This window comes from Lactuca sativa, chromosome 8 (genome assembly GCF_002870075.4).
Source record: "Lactuca sativa cultivar Salinas chromosome 8, Lsat_Salinas_v11, whole genome shotgun sequence".
NCBI lineage: Eukaryota > Viridiplantae > Streptophyta > Magnoliopsida > Asterales > Asteraceae > Lactuca > Lactuca sativa.
Window position 1 is genome coordinate 143,025,594 of NC_056630.2, and position 17,275 is coordinate 143,042,868.

The window sequence follows — 17,275 nt, forward strand, 5'->3', positions numbered from 1 at the left end:
CCATACTAGCATATCAATAACTAGCATAATCATGCATATCTATTCCATACTCAGCATATTAGTGAATATCAAACTAATGGGCCAACCTTGGTGCCTTTAACTTGCAAATACAATGAGGAAAATTCACCTCGCAAACTGGACAAAAACTGATGAGGTCTCGACTCCGAATCTCAGCTCCAACCGCCTCATTTTCCAACCAAATGACTGATCTAAATCAAAATCCCAAAATACCCTTAAGATCAAACTTGGTCAAAGTCAAACTGGTCAACCAACTAAGTCAACCGAGTCAACCCAACCGAGTCAACTTTACCAAATCGACTCAGAGTGAGTACGTGGAGCGTACACCGAAGGTACATTGGGCGTTCTCGAGTCCTTGCATGTTGACCACCATCGGGGTGGTTGACCTCGTATGTAGGGCGTACTCCGAGTATGCAGAGCGTACTCCGAGTATGCGGGGCGTACTCCTAGAACCCCTAAAACTTCCATTAAGAGCTTAATGACTAAAGCTCTTAAATCCATATTGCATATCCATGGCTAAAAATACTCTTAGGAGTTATAAAGTCTCTGACTTTATGACTTTGCATTTCCAATAAGAGCTTAACTCAAGGTCTTAATCCATTAAGACCTTCTACATGATCCATGGAGCAAAACTAACCATTTGGGACCCTTTTTTGATTCAATACCCTCCTAAAGGTCTAAAAAGATGACTTAATGAGCCAAGAACATGCTTTGTTCAAGAATCATCATTTTGGGACCAAAAATAGACTTTAAAGAGCAAAACTCTAGATCTACAAGATGGAGTGGAAAAGATGCAAGTTTTATAACTTGTTGAGGTTGCAAACAAGCTAGAACTCCCAGATCTACAATACACTCCACTCCAAGGTCTTCACACCACCTTCTTCTTTCTTCAAAACCACTACAAACTCTCTTAAAGGCTCACAAGTTGACTTCTTTTTGCTATAGGGTTGCTTGAGGGTTGAAGGCTCTGAAAGAGGCTGGATAAGAATAAGGTTTATGTCCATAAAGATGCTTAAATATGAGCCAAGTCCCCAAAATTAGGGTTTTGCATGCCACCCTCGTACGCCCAACGTACTAAGGCACACCTTAATACGCTTAGCATACACCCACGTATGCATGGCATACTCATCCGACCCAAGATCCACCAAAAGCCACATTGGCCCCTTTTCATCATCTCTCAATTTATGGACTAAATTGCAATGTACTAAAATCATAAAACCCAATATTATAAATACTTAACATTCGGATTAGGGCTGTAAACGAAATAAACGTTCGGCGAATCGTTCGTGAACTGTTCGACGGAAAGTTCATTTATGTTCGTTTATTTAATAAATGAACGAACATGAACAAAAATTATCGTTCGTTTAGTTAAATGAACGAACATGAGCAATCGTCTCGTTCGTTCATTTATGTTTGTGAACGTTTGTTTATGATGTTTGTTTACATTCATTTATGTTAGTTCGTTTAAGTTTATTTATACTCAATTTTTTTTATTATATTACTATATTATATGTTCGTTTATGTTTATATATGTTCAATTGTGTTTTTTTATCTTTGTTCGTTTATGTTTGTCCGTTTATGTTCCTTTAACATGTTCACGAGCAAAAACGAACACGAACAAAGTAATTTGTTAAACAAATGAACATGAACGAGATTTATTCGTTTATGTTCGTTTGTTGTTTGGCTACCTTAAACAAATGAACATGAACAAGACCTTGTTCATGTTCGTTTGGTTCGTTTACGGTCCTAATTGAGATGTTAGAAATTTAGTTTTATTAATTTGGATTTATTCTTGTATTTGCATTTATTTCATATGGGTTTCTTCTTGCATTTGTATCTTTTGCATATGTGTTTATTCTTGCGTGTGAATTTTATTCAAACCCACATGGTTTTGTTTCCAATCTACTTGATTTTACCCACATGGTTTTATTTTGACGAAGATGAAAAAGCCACATAATTTGTAAAATTCAGTACTAGAATTTTTAAATAAATTTAAAATGTTATTGAAATAATTTAAAAATAAATAAGTAAATGAACATGCTAGAATAACAGGAATAATAAAAATAAATCATAATAATAGTTTAAATGGTAGTAAGAACGGTTAAATATTAAAATTATACCATTTAAGGTTTGAGGGTTAAAAATGTCAAAAAGATAGAGTTTGTTTAACCAAATGGTGGACTCACTTAAGTGATGGTTGGACCATTTAATTCATAGAAAATATGGAGAATGACCATATATGAGTTAACTTCTAAGGTTAAAAGCTAACCTAGCAACACTCGACATGTTTCATTAAATGAGTAACCATCATTTTATCACGTACATACATACCCTTTCATCGCTTCTAACATGAAGACTTGCGATTTTGAAAGAGACTGTCAGAGCTGCGAACCCTCTACAACAATTGCAAATAGTCAAATAGATCGCATCAGGGGTAAACAGCCCGAGTAAGAGGACTCAATGCTGTTATCAAACACTCTAATTTTGGACCGATATAGTTAAAAGTTCAAACCTTTGGCTGACCTGTCAGAGCAAATCAAACACTCAATCAATGATTCAACTAATCTTTGCCAACTTATAGCATTATAGGTAGTTTTTCTATTTAACAATTACTCCTCCAATTTTGGCGTGTACACATTTGTAGTTGTCTCTTGATTTTTGGGCATTCTATAAAAAAAAAAAAAACGTATGAAGCCGATTAAAATCGTTTTTTTTCATACGTTTTTTTTTAATTTGTCAATCAAACTTTTAGAGTTTTTTGAAATGGTCCTTATATTAGGTGTTTTAGTTGGATTTTTTTAACAAGTCTCTCCAATAAAGAGTTCGTAATTTTCTCAGCTTTCAACATTCATTTTTTAAGTTTAGTAAACAAAAAAATTTGCAGTTCCAAACACTTTATCTTAAGGACTACATTATTTCAATCATATACTGTCTATTTTTAAAGATTGTCTCGGTGAAAGGGGTGCATGATTGAATGTGGAAAAAGACAACGTACTTTTAACAATCAAAGAATGGATGTCAACCAGTTTGACCTGGTGTGACTAACTCATGGAGATATAATTGTACAAAGAAATACCATTAAAAGTACAAACAACTGGATCCGATAACTTTTGTATAAATCTCAAAAGTAAAATAGAAAAATTAAATTAGAGCTTAACACATGGAAGGAAGATGATCAGACAGAGCTAATACTAATTTCGCCATCATTCTGGCAAATCAAACCAATAGGGAATCTATTCATCATCATCTCATTCACCTTTCCAATGAATCTATCTATAATTACAAGCAGATATCTTGATAACTCAATTAGAAACAGGTTAATAAATTAATAGACAAAATATCAGAGAGAGCTTATTCATCGTCCCCATCATTTTGAAAAATCAGGCCAATAGGGAAAACGATTTCAATAATAATCAAAAGAAAAAAAATCTTCAGAAAACATATATAAACTACTAGAATTAAACGATAAAATCTATGCTTAATACTAAATACCTTTAAAATTCAATTGAGCTTAAAACAATAAAGGATTTAAAAAAAGAGAGATCAGATAGAGCTAATACATTTTCGCCATCATATCGGCAATCAAACCAATAGGGAAAACAATTTCCATCATCATCTCACTCTCTAGAAACTATGTAATCAAACAAACATTTACAATTATCGTCGAAACATAAACGTAATTCTCAACGTTATGTTCATCGATTGATTTGGAATTACAAACATACTTGAGAAAATAAGAAAACAAAAACAAAATCAACCTGATTAATCATCGATATTGTGGGTAAGGATAAAATGGCTACAATTCGAATTTGGGTTTGGAAACCCTAGAAGACCGCGTGCGTATATAAAGGTAAACCGGAGGAGGATGTTCTAGGGTTTAACATGTTTAGTAAGTTGCAACAAATGGTCCTTGTAGATATATCTATTGCATTTTTAGATGCAATTTGATCCACGTACAAAACAAACTCGCAATTTGGAAATTTGAGAATATACTAGGTTGTAAAAATCCGTTGTACTAATTCATTCGACATACGATTAGAGAGACTAATCAAGAATCTTAAATTGTAAATCCATTATTTTAAAAAAAATTAAAATTAAATATAATTAATATCATAACAAATTAGTTAAATACAACTAATATCACAAAAAATATGTTTATATAATTGATACAAGAATAATCAATTTGTCATATAGTTTTTATTGATATCGAATTTCATTAAAATGTTAAACATTCATGGGTTTCTACAACTTTACTAATTACCTACTGATTAATCGGAGTTTAATCGGGGATTAGTCAGATTTTTACAACACTAGAATATATAAATAATTTTTAATTTTTAAATCTAAATAGAAGACAAACAAATAACAAAATTTTGCAGTTAAATTTTTTTGAATATAAGAACGAAAAACTGAAGTATATAATACCTTATAGTATTCATTTCGTACCATTTTATATAATTCACTTTCAATAAATTTGGTACTAGTTTTGAAGTGATTCACTTTTAATATTGATAACGAGAGACTGAGCCAAATTTGTATTTTGAAATTGCTTTTTTTTTTCTATAACTCAAGCCTAAATCTTTACATAAATTATGTTGTTTCCAAACTAATTGGAAAAATTGAGATCAGTTTTTTTCGCATAAATTGTAACTGTTTATTATTACAGATTAAATTTATACATTGTATGGTTTTGTACCGTACATTCTTGCTTTAGGTTGAATGATTGATACGTTAATATTGTTGTCATTTATTTACAAAGCATATCAATCTCTTATTAGTTTTGATATTTGTTATTTTGTGGTATTTTTGAAATAAATATTATCCATTTGTAAATTTCTGATTTGTTTCAAATTTTAAAATTAAAGTCATATAATTATATATGTAAAGTATTAAATATAATATATATACATATATACAATTAAATTGCAATTAATATGTTTTTTTCTTTTTTATTTTAAAGTTTTACATTAAAAAAATATTTACCACTTACACTTTAATGTTTCATTTTTTTTAAATTAACCTGTATAATATACGAGTCTCACACCTAATGATATTATACAACCCATATAATTTTGAACATTAATGTGACAGGATGAATGCTAATTCTTTTATTAGCGTTTATATTTAATAAGACAACGAATAATAAGCAGAAAAACAAAGAGATCGGTTTAGTAATGTTTTAAAAATCAATTTTTTAGTTGAACCGGTATGATGACCGGTTCCCGGTTCGACTGTCGGGTTAACCAGTTTCTATAATTTTCATATTTTTTTTTTCTATTTTCCTACAAACACATGTATATATATATATATATATATATATATATATATATATATATATATATCATGAATTTGACGTTTATAAGTTCCAACATTAAAAATATACATAAAAATAAGTTGTAGATCAATTCAAATACATTAAAATAATACATAATCATAGGTTGTAGTGTTTTACATCAATCCATATACGTCAAAAAGAAAATAAAGTATAATAGCGAAACAAAATATAGTTTTAGATAAATACAAACATATCAAAAAACTTTATAACATTTATCATATGTTTTTATTTAGAGAAAACTAAATATATTTGAAAAAAAAATCACCAAAGTTTATTATGCAAATGGTTATTTTCCATGTGTTTTTATTCGGTTTAACCGGTTCAACGAGTTTATTTTGACCGGTTCAGTCGGGTTTTCTAAAAACCGTCTGGTTCAATCCGGTTCAAAAATCGACGTAAAATCGGTGATAGTTGAACCGCTCACTCCCTTGGTTTCCGGTTCGACCGGCCGGTTCAAACCGGGTTTTAAAACACCGCGGTTTATCAATAAGCCTACCCACCAGCCCACCTTTAACCAAGCGGAGGTGATCTGATCCCTCCTAAAATATTACAATTTTGTTAAACATAAATTATTTTTGGGAACTGATAATTATAGTCCCTGAAGTCCTAATTAAACATCTAAAAACCACCATAGTCCTTAGACATTTACACAATATCCAGTCAAGGTTTTGTTAAAGACTTAAATCTATTCATAAATAAAACTTTTTAGATAAGTTTTGTATAATCCCCTAATCTAATAAATAAATACAAGTTTGCCACGTGGCATTCTATTACCCCCCTCCCCACACACACACCAATCGCTTTATCCCGCCAATAGCATCTAAGTGAATTTCCGATATTGCCCATGCTTCCGCTGAGTTGTATTACATATTGTATTGATTGAAGTAGTTTCCATAATCATTTTTCAATTTCGCCTATAATAACTCTCCAAATGTGATTTATTCAAATTGAATCCCTACAAAACTGAACTGATAAGTTATGCAATTCGTATAACCTTCATTTTATCTTGGAAAGTATTAATTTCAAACCTCAAAAAATTTGGATATTTTAAATTTTAAATGAAATTTTAATGGATTTTCTTGCTTATTATCATTATATTGACGACATAGATATAGATATTTTACAACCCTTTGCAAAACGCTTTCAAAAAAAAGTCTATATTGTTTTCAAGTTTATTCATTCTCAGCTAAGAAGATCATTACGCATTAAAAAGAAGGTCTTGAATTTTCGTTCAATTTCATTCGATAATCATGTTAGTTCTTAATTTTTATTGAAGTTTTATCATTGTCTTGTATGTATCAGTGTGTGTATGTTGCAGTTAATACTAATTTCATTATGTATTTATGTGTATGTGACTATAACTGTGTGTGAGTGCTATTTAGTCAATATCTGTAAATGGTTTTTTTACAATTTATAATTCAAAGAATAGTATCGTACTTTAAAAGCGATTTCATGTGACTCTATTTGTATGTTTGTGCATTTGTATCGGAATATAAGTGTTTTTTATTTCATTATGTATCTATGTGTGTGTATATCACTGTAACCGTGTGTGTGTTTGTTTGTGCAATTTAGTCGATAATAGGTAATTTGTTTCGAAAACTTATGCACACGGTTTATGTTTTCAAATTTATATGTACATATGATGAACATGATATCAGTAAATCAGAAATAATGAAATACAACAACATTGGTAATACCTTTTGGTAACTCTTGGCTTTTCCATAACCATATGGACCAAAGCACATGCTATTATGTGATTTTTTTTTAAAATCAACAAAAGAAATGACATAAATGATCTGATGTTTGTCATTTAAGTATTGAACAATCAATTTTATTCTCGTTTTCTACAATGTGCAATTTAGATTTATTAACCGCAAAACAATTATAAATGTGTGTGAATGTGTGGTGCTTTTCTAGAAAAGACTAAATCTTTCTTGATGGTTATGTAAAATACCGAAAATGACCTTCTGCTCCTGCTCCTTTAAACCCCATGGGAAATTATATCTTGCATGTAAATCCTTCTTAATTATGTTCTTGATTTTGCATTTTAAATTACAAACAATCATATTATCCTTTTTAAGTTTGAATCCGTTTAATATCGTTAGTAGGATTCTATTAAAAGTCAACTTCTTATGTTATATGTGTAATTATTGATTAAATGTATAAAAGGGCTTGTTCTATAATACACTCTCCCACATGGATGATCAACATAAAATTTTGTGTTGATTCTTTTTTCATAATACCACAATTGTTACTTTTTCTACGTGTGTGTGTGCAATCGACTCAAATATACAAAAAATGCCCCTATAGTGTCCAAAGTGTCCGTTAAATATAAATGGATATTTATTTTTTTCTCATTTGTTTACCTTAACAGGGGCAATTTAGGCATAATATTAGTATGTCAGGGGAATGTATAATAAATAATATCAAAACATGTATAATGGTTGTTGAATATCAAAATATATCTCTACAATAAATAATGTTTGTTGAATATATCTACAATTGTAATTTATATTTTATGTTTAACCGATGATACTGTATACTTTTTTTTTCAAGTTTCTTTCAGTTGTTTACAGGAAATGAATCCCCTAATCTAATAAATAAGTACATTTTGCCACGTTGCAATAGCTAAGCACGCTCCCATCTAATTTTCCCGCTCAAATCATATATGTGAAATTCTTTCTTTGCCCTTATGTAACGCCCCGTTCTAAAAGTATTTATTTATGGATTCCCGAGATCAAGAGTAAGGGCGTTTCGGTCTTTTATGGGCAATGGGTTTCATTCGAGAAGGTTTCGGGTCGGGGTGTGTTGCTAGAAGCGTAGGGCTTCTCGCCACCTTTACGTGGATATAAAGTTCGTCGGGAACGAACTTAGGATAGAGGAGATATTGTAAATTGAAGATATTGGCATCAATGGTCCCTAAGGGGGGAAAGTTTGGCAAAGAGGCCCCATGCATGCTAAGCATGCATTCATGTGTTTGGCTGGGTACGCCCAGCGTAAGCTGGATGTACACCTAGCGTATTGGAGTAAATGAATGCGTAAGTCCCTCGACGCACGCCCAGCGTACGTATATCATCCAGAAACCCTAATATTTCGGGTGTGGAGGCTATTTAAACAACTTTAAGAGCTCATAACCCTCCCTTACCCTAACCTCCACTATTTAGAGTCGTTTTCCCCAAACCCTAGCCAACTTCTTGAGTGTGTGAGCTTTTGAAGTGAATTTGGAGTGTTTTGAGAAGAAGGTGTTGCATCTAGTGAGTAGAGGAAGAAGGCCAGCGTGTAGATCTGAAGTTTTCTGGTGGTTCAAGAGCTCCTAAAGGTATAAAGCTTCTTGCTTGGCATTTATTTTGTGTAGATCTAAGTGTGGTGAAGTTTTGACACCATTTCTTGTCCCAAAAACCCCCATTATGATGCATGATGTGTTTTGGTTAAGATGAGTTGTCTTTCAGACCATAGGAGAGGTCTTGAGTGAGAAAAATGAGGTCCCAATGGCTTTGGTTGTCCCATATATGAAGTAGGAAGGTCTTAATGGGTTAAGATCTTGAGTTAAGAGCTTTATGGACGTCCAAAAGGATAAAGATTGAGACTTTATGAATCTTAGGCCCTTTTTGTCACTAAATTTGGCATATGGGCTTAAGTGCTTAAGCCATTAAGCACATGGAAGGATTTTTGGTACAGACGTGCGTACACCCCGCGTACCAGAGGAGTACACCCAGCGTACACCCTCTGTTGGGTTTTCGATTTTGGGTCATGAAGTATTGGGCTGTTTATGGGCTAGCTGGGCTTGGGTCGTGACTGAACAGTATAAGACTCCGTCCCAAACTCAAATCTGACTTCCTTAAGGTGGGTTATCATGTATAGTTGTCAACTTTACGTGCATGCATGGCTTAATGGGGTTCTTGAGCTCAAAAGAGCTTAATAGATGACTTAACACATGCATGAGACCAAAATCACCATAAAGTTTGCACCTTTATGCTTAAGAAACTCTTAATATGCCCATATCTAAAAGGATAAGCCCCATAAACGACTTTAACTGACCAAACCAACCCAAAATAGACCAAAAAGCATAAAACCATAACATGAAGAGATTTAGGCATACAAAGATCAAGGTTGAGGCTTTATACCTTCTTGCAACTGAGGAAGGTGCCTAATCTCTAGATCTAAAAGCTCAATCTCCAAAAAATCTTCTTCACCAACTCCTTCTTCTACCAAAGGCACCAACTAACCAAAGATACACCCCAAAAGGTTAGGAACATTCAAAGATGCTATTAAGGTTCGAGATTAGGATTTTAGGACAATGGAGTCAAATAAAGAGGCCATCTCTTGGGACTTAATGTGGTTATATAGAGGGCAACACTCTAAAATTAGGGTTTCATTAAACCCCTTGTACGCCTTGCGTAACCCTCGTAAGCCCATCGTATGAGGCTCGAACCCGCGATCGATTCTCCCCATTAGTGCACTAAGTGTACACATGCGGTACGCCCCGTGTAGTAGCTTCTCAGCTAGTACGCTAAGCGTACCTTATGGTACGCCTTGCGTACTAACCTCAAGGACCAAAAATGCAATATTTAAAATTACAAGAGCAAAACGGAAACATACCCATTCAAGCGTAACAGTCCAGTGGCAGCATCACGAGGGTTCATAATGGATGTACGAGCCAAATGACGATATAAGGGAGCATTACCCAGAGTTGTTTAGGACAGTGGACTTCGAGGATGAAGTCTGATTCAAGTGGGAGAGAATTATAACACTCATAATGTGGTAAGTTTCATTTTAGCTCTTACTGGAAAATTCTTTTCATATTAGTCCTTCGCTAGTACGCGAGGCGTACTCTATGAGTACGCTTAACGTACTAGCTCTTTGCTGGTTTCAGACTTCACCCATGTATGTTGGGCGTACGCATGGTTTGGGCAAACACTAATTTTTAGGGTTTGCACCATATTTAAAAAACTTAACCCACCTCTTGGACATTTATTGACCAACCTCCATTTCCCTATACCCTAAAAACGAAACCTTAAGTGAATTTGGTGAGATTTGAGCTTGAAAGTGAGTTTGTTGGTGTTTTATGGTGAAGAAGAAGAAGAGGAACACTTGGAGGAATAAATTTAGCTTGTAGATCCAGATTTACCTTCACATTTGCAATCGTTTTGAGGTAAAAAGCTCTCACCTTGATGGTCATTTGTGCTAAATATATTTTATGGTGTAATTTATGCATTTTTGAGTCTTTTGAGTTAAAGTTTTGTTTTGATGTACTCCATAAGAAATGGATGTTAGATCTTAGCTCCATGGAGGTCCGTTGTTCATAAAAATGCAAACTTTATGAAAGATATTGTTCCATGCAAGTGTTAAGATCTTTATTAAGCTTATTTTTTTTTAGTGTTGGATCCCATTAAGCCATGCATGGGTGTAAAGTTGCCAACTTTACGTATTAAGTCACCCTTAGGGACCAAATCCGAGAGTTTGGCAAAAGGTCTTAACTGTTAAGTGCTTAATGAAATGGTTTGGGAGTCTGAGGCATACGTTGGGCGTATGAGCCGAGTACACCCCGCGTATACAACAGATGGACGCATGTGCTTAGCGTAATTAGAGCTGGGCTATGCTTTGTATTTTTAAGATTGGGCCTTGTTGGACCATTAGACTTATGATTTAGGCTTTTGACTAGCATTTTGGGCTTCCTGGGGTTTAGGCCCATGATCGTTCTTGGGCCTAATTTGGAAGATTAGGCCATATTGGGCTTTGGGTTGCCATTTAGGATTTGGGCCTTTTGAGCAGTTGGGTTGGGCATTGGTTTTGGGCCAAGTAAGAAAAAGGGTAAAATGGTCTTTTACCCTAGTTATTGGCTAAGTAGTTTAGATTCTTGGTTATGGGTTGATATCCAATTATGAATTGGATATTATTTTGATGATGATAGCACAAAGATTTTCCAGACCAACAGACCGAGATTCATTTGAGTGTTTCAACAGCTAGAGGTGAGTTTCCTCACTGTGATTAGTGAGTCGAAGGCACCAATGTCAGACCATGGTTTATTATGTTTAGGATGCTAGATGTATGCGTGACTCTTGCATATGTTATGTGTTTATATGTTTACCAGGCGATGCCCGATGAGCATTCTGTATGCTATTTATCTTTGTGATTTCTGCATGTGTTATTGTAACATTCAAAAAATTCTTGAAAATTTTAAACTTTTTAAATAACCACAAAACCATCAGTTAATACAATTTGTTTTCAAAATTAGTTTCACATCAGAGTTTTCCCATAAACCATAATACAAAACACGAGGAAGTGTACGATCAAGCCTTCGCATTCCCGCGATCATATGATGTAATGCCCCGATTCCCAAAGTATTGATTTATGGTTAAATTTTCATGATTTCAAGGTCTACTCGACGAGTTGGGTTCCCTGACTCGTCGAGTAGCAGCGTGGTGGTCCACGTGTTTAAGTGACCTACTCGCCGAGTCCAAGAAGGGACTCGACGAGTAGGAGTTGGAGGATGAAACCCTAATTTTCGGGGTTTTGCACACTATTTAAGGGATTATTAGCCTCCTTTGTCCTCCTTGCAGTCCCTTGAGAGCTCAACAAACCCTAATATGTGTGTATGCTCCATTTGTATGTTTTAAGCTTTGGAAGAGGATTCTTGGTGGGGAGAGCTTGAAGAAAAAGTGACTAGAAGCAAGGAACGTGTAGGAATTAGAAATCTACCTCAGTTAGCATCAATTGAAGGTATCGAGTCGTTATCTTGACCTCATTTCCTTGTAGATCTCATTTGGGTGAAGATTAGGGCTTTTCTAGCATATTATGAATCTATTATTGAGTATAAGCTCATATATGAAGTTGTAACTTTAGATCTGAACTCTCTTTGGTCTCTAAGTCCATAAAGCTCCTAGCTTTGGCAAGTATGAACTTCTTCTTAAGTGTAAAACTCCATTAAAAGCTTGGTTTTGTCATTTTAAGACTCTAGAGCCTTGCATGCACGTCAAGTTTGCAACTTTACGTGATAAACATGCCTTAGGAAGCTGGATCTACAATATGGAACCTTAAGGTGGCTTAATAAGCATTTGTTTGGTTATGGACTGAAGGTAATCGACGAGTTGCATGGTTAACTCGACGAGTCCGATGAAGATTGTCGTGGACTCGACGAGTCAGTAGGGTGACTCGGTGAGTAAGTTAGGGTTTTCCCGACTTTTGGAACGCATGAACTCGGCGAGTTGTAAAGAAACTCGACAAGTCGGCCAAGGAGTTTACGACCAAGGGGTTTTCGACTGGATGTGTTTTCGGTCAGGAGTTGTCACACCCCAAAACCAAGAACGGCGGAAACGTTCTGGGGCGGAGGACGTCATGTACAGTATCACAACAATGAAAAGTAGTAAACAAGCAACAACATCATCCATTGCATTAATAATATAATTTTAATACAAGTGTGTTATGTCAATATATAATAGACACTAAAGAATAAATCAAAATGAAAGATGCGTCTTGAACGAGCACCATCTTCCCTGAACCTTGCATCGGTACCTGTCTATTGACGACCTGAGGATACAGGTTATTTTGAAAGAGAGTGTCAGTTTTAAAGCTGGTGAGATCATAAGTATTTTAGTGTCTTAATTTGTATGTAAGTATTTGTATGTATATGAATTGTAAGTATTGAGAATGTATATGAACTGTAAGTATAAAAATGTTTTGTATGATCCTAGGAAGCCCTATGTGTCCTACTAATTGTATCCTTCTACCAAGGCATCTAGTGTTTGTGTGTATGGCTCACGTAAGAGAGTGTATCTTCCCAAATCTGACTATCATTAACCAAAAATATAGTTTCTACATTACCGTGCGTCGTGTGAAAATTCACGAAGTGAATGTAATGGGAAAAAGAAATACTACTATGGTGTAGTGTCGAACTACAACCATACCTATTACCTTAAATCTAGGGTAATACTTCCAAGTACTGTAGTATTTGTAATAAATAACTACATCGGTACTCAATTGTCTTATTTGAGGGATAAGATATAATGTGATGGCTAGATCCCAGGCTAGACGCTCCCCTATCAAAGGGATTTTGGGACCTACACACGACCCCTGCATATCTGCAAGCCGTGAACATCCACATTACTATGATCATGTATACCCGATATAACTATCACAATTGCGTTGTGATTCATCGGTATAGTTAGATCCTGAACTTGTTCCATGCTATAGCACCTAGTGACGTCTGTTTTATGTATATGTAAGCGTACTTATGTATGTGTGATCATGTAATTGTACTCATGTAAGTGTGATCATGTAATTGTATAGTAATGTACTGTAGTGTTCTAGCTGTAATGTATGCTCTCTCTATCTAGCAAGTATGGTAATGTACTATAATGTTCTAGCTGTTATGTATGCTCTCTCTATCTAGCAAGTATAGTAATGTACTGTAATGTTCTAGCTGTAATGTATGCTCTCTCTATCTAGCAACTATAGTAATGTATTGTAATGTTCTAGAAAGTATTGACTCATGAATGAACTGACTCATTGTATGATATCGCATTCTAGTAATAGTTCTAGTATCTTCCTAAACTACCCAAATGGTAGCTTACTAGTAATATAACTGGTACGTATGAACATGGATGTATACCCTTGCTACCTAAGGGCATTGGATGAACTAGAAGGACCTTTATGACTATATATGTACACATGATATATAACTAATATTTAAACGACCTTTGGATGGGTACCCGATATCCCACCAGACCACATCTCAAGCGCGAAAAGGAAATAAGGTGGATAGCATTCCTACGTCTTTTAAACATTTCTTATATAACTATACATATAGAGGCATGCAATTTATAATATAAAAGCATAAAATAAGTTTTATAAAACCTCTGATCAAAATTATTATCTAAGAAAAGATCGACTCGATGTCAATCTATAAAACAGTTTGAAAGCATGGGTTTGATAAAACAGTTTAAGTATAAAGAAACATTTGTTTGAAACACAATTGTAAATGAGTTTGAAATGGAACATACAAAGTAAAATGTACAGTTTAATAAGGATTTTTAAACATATGAAGTGTTTATAAAAACATTTGAAGGAAACTGTTTGGTAAAACGGCTAATGAGTAGCCAATCATTTGAATGCTGATTATTAATCACATGTGATTGATATAATAATTAGCATAATTCTACTTGTATCCCCCCCATAAAACATTTAAAAATAGTTAAAACATTGATTAAGGGGTATGAACTCACCTGTAGCAATTGGATCGGAAGGATGTGTCGGATAAGTGATTGGTGTCAAGTGAAGACTTAGACACGCACAAAGATCCTAATTACATATGAGGGCATATGTATACAAACAATTAGTCTTTAAAAAACTAATAAATATAGTTAAGACACTCTAGGACATGCTAAACACTTTATACAAGTGTTATAAGTCTCAAGGGTTGCATCTATGTGTTGTAGGGAAAGGCTAGTATGATTGGGGTTCAAGGAACACTCTTAAAATGATTTTAGTCCCTAAGGACCAACACCCCTTGATTTTACGGTCGTAAACTCCTAACCTTTTGACCATTTGATTATTTGAAGTCTTCTAAGCTATTCCAAGCATTCCTACTTCATGATTTAGCCTTAGGAAGTGTTGTGTGGCATCAAAACACTCCTAAATGGAGTTTACGGTCTAAGTACCATTTCTCCATGAGTTTACTACCTTAAACTCACGAGTTTACTACCTTAAACTCCTAATTTTGGTATTTGGCGGTTTTCAAGTCCTTAGCTCAAACATGGCACTAGTCTAGGTTAGATTCTAGGCATAAGGAACAACCATGGGCCATTTATGGGACATTTACACCACTTTTGAGGTGTTTACGGTTTTGGGAGATCCCCAAACTGTAAACACATAAAAAAATATGATTTTGTTGCTTTTTGTGTGATACAATCATCAAGGATGGATCTAGACAAGTCCCTAAGGCATTGTGAAGCATCTAGACACCCTAAAGCACCCTAAGGCACTATATTTGGTGTTTATGGTTTTGGGAGCCTCCCAAAACCGTGAACACCTTGTTCTTGGTGTTCTTGGGACTTTTCCTTGGTATAAGCTTGTATAGCTAGCTTAAAATGACTCTAGGATAGAAGTACTTACATTGTGGAAGCTTGAAATGAACTTTAAGTCCAAGAACACTAGTGTGTGTTCTTGGTGTTTTTGAAAAACTAGTCAAAACAAAAAACTGGATGGATTAAAGGATGTATACTAACTTGAAAGGGCTAGAAACACTTACTAGATTGAAGATTTTGAATAAAAACTTGGATGATACTTGAGAGGATATTTTGGAGTTTACTCTTTTGGTGTTTGGGGAGTAAACTAAAGAATGACTAGACTTGGGGAGTAAACTCATGGATAAGCATGAGTTTACGGATTTTTGGATGATTTTTCGACCCAAACATAATAGTTTGGCCGGGAACTTCTAAGACGCAAGGTGTTTGCGGTTTCTAAAAATCAAAACCCGAGACGACACTTTCTTTCACCCGCTCGTTTAAAAATAATATTAAAATAATCAAATGAACTTATTTTTCCCAAAAACAAGTATAAGTGAACTTGACTTATAATATGAAGTGGTTGACTTTTAGGGTTTGACCGAATGGAAATTTCGGGGTGTCACAGGAGTTTGCGGTTGAGAGTTTACAGGCGCAAACATCAGGGAACTCGACAAGTCACACAAGTGACTCGGCGAGTTGACGAGTTATGAAAGGAACTCGACAAGTGGTTGGTTGTACTCGACGATTTGAGGTCAACATGGACTGTTAACTTTGACCATGAACTTGGACTTTGACCAAGGGTTGACTATTTGACTTCTAGGAGCATTTTGGGAAATTGGAAATTTATGGATATGGTTCTATGGTGGATATAGGTGGTGGAATTTGTGACGATGGTCCGAGAGTTGAGCTTATCACTTCAGGGCGTCAGTTGTGAGGTGAGTTATCCTCACTATATCAACAGGGTCAAAGGCACCAAGGTCGGCCCTTTATCGGATTTGTATCCGGGTATTTGCTTGATATGTTTATTGATATGCTAGATCTGCATCCTGGTAGTTAGGATGATGTTATGTTAGTGACCGGTTAAATCGGTATCCTGGTTATAGGATGGTTGTTGTGTTAGTGATCTGTTAGATCGGTATGATTATCTGTTATATATGCTAGCGTATGATATGTATGTGCACATGTTTGTTGATTGGGGGTTGGGTTGAGGCGGTCATGCTTTGTGCTAAAGGCCAACATACCCACTGCGGTCCGGATAAAGTGAAGGCCCTGCAAAGGGGTTCAGTTAGGCCGAAGGCCCAACGAGCGGTCCAGATAAGCTCCAGGCCCTGCGAGGCGGGCCAGACGTGCCGAAGGCTCAGGAGCGGTCCAGATAGGCTGTAGGCCCATAACTATACCCCATAGTGGCCCACAGGGCACAATAGTCTAGGCCCAACCCTCTAAGGCCCAAAAAGCCCAAGGTAGCCACTCTGTATGCGTACACGCGACGTACCTGTCACGTATGCCCAATGTACGCTGGTCTTGATTGCAAACGGGAAGTTGAACTTGTACGCGCAACGTACCAGGGTGTACACTTAGCGTACTACCCAACTTTCTTGGGACATCATTTGTGACTTAATCCATTAAGTCTTTACGTCCAAAATGTAGATCCAAGTCCTTTAAGACCTCCTAATCCATAAAGTCACAAACTTTATGTGCTTGGATGCATGGTTGGGGTCAAAACATGATTTTGGTCCTTTTAACAAGCTTTATGACCATCAAACACTTGCATGGTTGTGGCTTAACCATCAAGGTCCAATTTTTACTACTCTAAGTGCTTCTAAGGGCCCAAAAGGACAGCTCTTATGTTCTGAAACTATCAAAACTCAAGCAACCTCAACAATGGAGTCTAAAAGTGACCCCAAACACCCCAAAATCA

At 35.2% G+C, this 17,275-nt stretch overlaps 3 non-coding genes across 3 annotated transcripts; all 3 read right to left on the bottom strand.

The window, feature by feature from the left end:
* Window positions 1-3,187: 3,187 nt before the first annotated feature.
* On the bottom strand, window positions 3,188-3,272 carry LOC111910916 (small nucleolar RNA Z102/R77). Its single transcript, XR_002856680.1, has one exon. It is a non-coding gene; the product is annotated as a small nucleolar RNA Z102/R77 (small nucleolar RNA).
* Window positions 3,273-3,353: 81 nt separating this feature from the next.
* Window positions 3,354-3,434, bottom strand: LOC111910918 (small nucleolar RNA Z102/R77). Its single transcript, XR_002856681.1, has one exon. It is a non-coding gene; the product is annotated as a small nucleolar RNA Z102/R77 (small nucleolar RNA).
* A 121-nt stretch (window positions 3,435-3,555) lies between these two features.
* Window positions 3,556-3,641, bottom strand: LOC111910915 (small nucleolar RNA Z102/R77). The gene has a single exon (XR_002856679.1). It is a non-coding gene; the product is annotated as a small nucleolar RNA Z102/R77 (small nucleolar RNA).
* Between the last annotated feature and the right edge of the window lie 13,634 nt (window positions 3,642-17,275).